The sequence below is a fragment of the Triticum dicoccoides genome, chromosome 6B (genome assembly GCF_002162155.2).
Source record: "Triticum dicoccoides isolate Atlit2015 ecotype Zavitan chromosome 6B, WEW_v2.0, whole genome shotgun sequence".
Classification (NCBI taxonomy): domain Eukaryota; kingdom Viridiplantae; phylum Streptophyta; class Magnoliopsida; order Poales; family Poaceae; genus Triticum; species Triticum dicoccoides.
In genome coordinates, this window is record NC_041391.1 from 156763411 (window position 1) to 156767355 (window position 3945).

The 3945-nt window shown below is 43.8% G+C and overlaps 1 pseudogene; it reads left to right on the plus strand.

The window, feature by feature from the left end:
- Positions 1–834: 834 nt before the first annotated feature.
- The window catches only part of LOC119320949, a 14251-nt pseudogene continuing 11140 nt past the window's right edge, over positions 835–3945 (plus strand).

The window sequence follows — 3945 nt, forward strand, 5'->3', positions numbered from 1 at the left end:
GCAATTACAGTTAGTGGTGACACTACACATTGTGTGCCTAGTGTCAGACATGGAACTACCCCTCCCTCTCCCGCCATCCTTCGACATAACAAAAGGTCAGTTGCGGTCGGGAAGGTGGACATGCATCTGCTGTCAAGGACGACAGCTGCAGTTGCATGCCTAGTGTCAAATATGCAACTCCTCCTCTCCCTCCGTCGCCCTCCAACAAAACGAATGTTAGTTGCAGTCAGGTGGGGGCACATGTAATTGCAGTTGTGGGTGATGCTTGCAATTGCGTGCCTAGTGTTAGACATGCAACTACCCTCCCCCTCTCCCGCCACACTCTGAAAAAACAAAAGGTCAGTTGCGGTCGAATAGGTAGACATGCAATTGCAATTTTGTGTCTAGTGTTAGACATGCATCTACCCCATCCCTCTCTCACCATCCCGCGACATAACAAAATGCTAGTTTCAGTTGAGAGGGTGGACATGCAATTGTAGTTGAGGCAACACTTGCAGTTACATGCCTAGTCAAACATGCAAAACTCTCCCTCTCTTGTCGCCGCCTCCATTGAAACAAATGTAAGTTGCAGCCGGGTGGGTGCACATGCAATTGCAGTCGGGGGTGACTCTTGCAATTGCGTGCCTAGTGTCATACATGCAACTGCCTTCCCCTTCTCCCACCACCCTCTAACAAAACAAAGGTCAGTTACAGTCGGGCGTGACACTTGCAATTGTGTGCCTAGTGTCATACATGCAACCGCCTCCCACCGACAAAACAAAAAGTCAGTTGCAGTGGGTTAACAGGTAGTTGCAGCTAAGGGCGACACTTGCAGTTGCATGCCTAGTGTGAGTCATGCAACTACCCCCCACCACCGCCACCATCACCACCCTCTCCCGCCGCCCTCTGACAATACAAAGGTCAGTTGCAATCGAGCGCAACACTTGCAGTTGCATGCCTAGTCTCAGACATGCAATTATCCCCCTCTCCTCCCGCCCACCAACAAAACAATGGTCGGTTATAAGTCGTTGGGGTAGACATGCACTTGCAATCGAGGGCGACAATTGCAGTTGCATGCCTAGTGTTAGACATGCAACTGGCCCACCTCTCTCGTAGCCCTCCGACAAAACAAAGGTCAGTTGTAATCGAGGGCGACACTTGCAGTTGCATGCCTAGTCAATGGGGATAAGTTAACTAGGATATGCAATAGACATATTTTATGACCAGACAAGCAAACAACAATTTCTTAACTTGGGTATGAAAAACAAGCAAACATATAATCATAGATGAATATACAAAAAAAACAATTACTAGCAAAAAATGTATAAGTAGATATATTAACAGGATGTAGTCACAAAAATTGAAAATGCACAAATTCTGTTGACTAACAAACAAATTTGGTTGCTTTTAAAAGAGAAGCATTTCGGAAACTAGATAGAAAAAACATACATACACGCATACTACTGGAATCGCTACTTGAAAACTAACATAAACTCTACATTGACTAACAACAATTCTGTTGCGTTTAAAACAAAGAATCATTTTCTAACTTGAAACCACTAGACCTCCGAGCCAAAATATAAGATTGGGAGGGGGGTGTCTTTGCTTGAAACTATTAAAAACTCTGCTTGAATAAAATCTCTTCTTGATCCATACTGCTGGAGTTTCGTATAGATCCCACCCAGATATACAGTATAGGGAAAAACACAAACAATGGACATATCCGAGGATATTCTCTCTGCTTGAAAAATGTATAGCAAAAAAGAACACAAATAAGGGCACACATGGGGATATCCTCTGCTAGAATGGGGGAATGCAAAATAAAAACTTCCTAAACTCTGGTGATCCAAACTACTTTTGACTATTGGGAAAAAAACTACTAATCTCTACTTCATCCAAATTACTGAACCGAGAGAACCCCCTCAGATCTCTAGTTAATCCAACCTACTTAGTGGTGCTTTGTCGAGGTAACACCAAACCAGCAGATAACTAGTTATACTGTAGACATGTGATACCCCAAACAAGCAGATAACTAGGTTGTCGACATGTGTATCAGTATCACTACTTAGTGGTGCTCTGTCGAGGTGACATCAAACAAGCAGCACTATGTGAATCTTACAAACAACATCGATCTAACAGTCACATATGTCGGCTGAGACTTCGTTAAACTCAAACACAATTTTAGCAATCCTGTTAAGCAAATTTCAACTATCACATCCACATTTCTACTTATAAAGCATCTGGTGGATGTACAACTGGGAATGATATTTTAAAAAATTAGGTAGGTTTTTTTTTTGCAAAAAAGGGGCCCATTAGAATTTAGAAAAATACAATAAAATCAAATAAAAGGAAAAAAGGAATAAATAAGCAAGGACGAAATAAAAAATAAAAATAAGACTAGAAGAAAAACCCAGAGAAAACGGGACAAAGACAAATAAAAACAAAAAATAAGTCAAAAGCATACAAAAAGTGAAAAAAAAGAGAAATGTGCAGGAAAAAAGAAAAGATAAAAACTAACAATTTCTTGGGCAAAAGAGAAACCACCGTGACCCTCTCCTATACAGGCAAACTCGCTTGTGTTGGTAAAAAAAAGAGACAAAACAAATTACAGCAAAAAGATACAGTGGAAATTCTGGGCAGCAGTAGCAAAAAAGCAGAAAGCCCAGAAGCTAAACAAAAAAAGGTCCTCTCGTTTCCACAGGCTCGTAACACCACCCGGCCCTCTTACCAGCGCAGCGACAAAAAGGCCAGACATTCGAGCCAGCCTACACATGCACACGAATCTTGACGGTCCTGCATCATCCTATGGCCAGGACATCGATTGAGACTTCGTGAAGTCTAAGTCGACTGAGATTTAGCAGCCCCCATAGAATTTATGCAACATACTTTGGTTGTGATGACAAGGCTGGTCTCGCTCTTGGTACGAGTCGAAAGACATATGGCTCAAGTATCTACCGAATGAAAGAGTTCTGCCTTTTGGTTGCAAGGTACTATTCTGCTTGTGCTCTGCTTGCTTTGTTGGTCGACTTCCTGGCTATTTCTGACTTTATGTTGTATTAGTTTCACTTTCTTCGGTTGTGTTGGGCCTATACTATTGTCTGAAGAGGTAATAGCATCACAGGTCCCTAAACTTGTCATGGAGGTGATGGTTTGGTCCTTAAACTTGAAAAAGCTGATTATTTCATCCTTCAACTTGTCATGGATGTGCAAGTTTGGTCCTGGTCCAATCAGAACTCGCCAAGTGGAGCCAGCTCGGCTGGGCCGGTCTGCGCCGTGCATTTTACAGTTTACCCCCTGCCTTTAGCCCTTATCAATGCACATGTTTAATTTCTTCTACATTTAATTTCTTCTACATTGTTAAGGGCCAAAAAATCAATGCACATGTTAAATGCTTGCAAAGAGGGCAAGAATGTCTACAGGATCGTACACACTGGATTTTTTCCTCAAACACTTCTAAGTGTGTATGGTTTTGTATTGGAAGAAAATTTCGAAGATAAACGTCATAATATATCATGACTGACAATACCATTGAGATAAAAAATGGCATTACATTTTTGGCAATGTACAAATGGCATCATTTCAATGGGATTATTTTTTATATTTTTGCGAATGAAAATTAAACAATGGGATTGTATTTAGCTTTGTAACTAGCTGATCGAAAAATAAGATAATCTCATTAGGGTGAACTTTGTAACCCGCGTGGTAGACGGCGGCAGCGGGGGGGCTCCTTCTCCCGACTCCCCTTCCTCCGCGGGCGGCGGATCTAGGCGGCAGGCAGCAGTGTCCTGCGGCGCTCGTTGGCGCGATGGCAGGCCTCAGCGAGCGGTGGCGGGGCGCGGGGCACGCGGCGGTGAGCCTCGGCAGGTGGTGGCGGCTGCGCGCGGGGCTGACTCCGGGGCGGCGGCGCAGGCATGGATCCACCGCGGATCTGATCCTGCGGGCGCGGCCTCGGCATCCCCTGCTCGG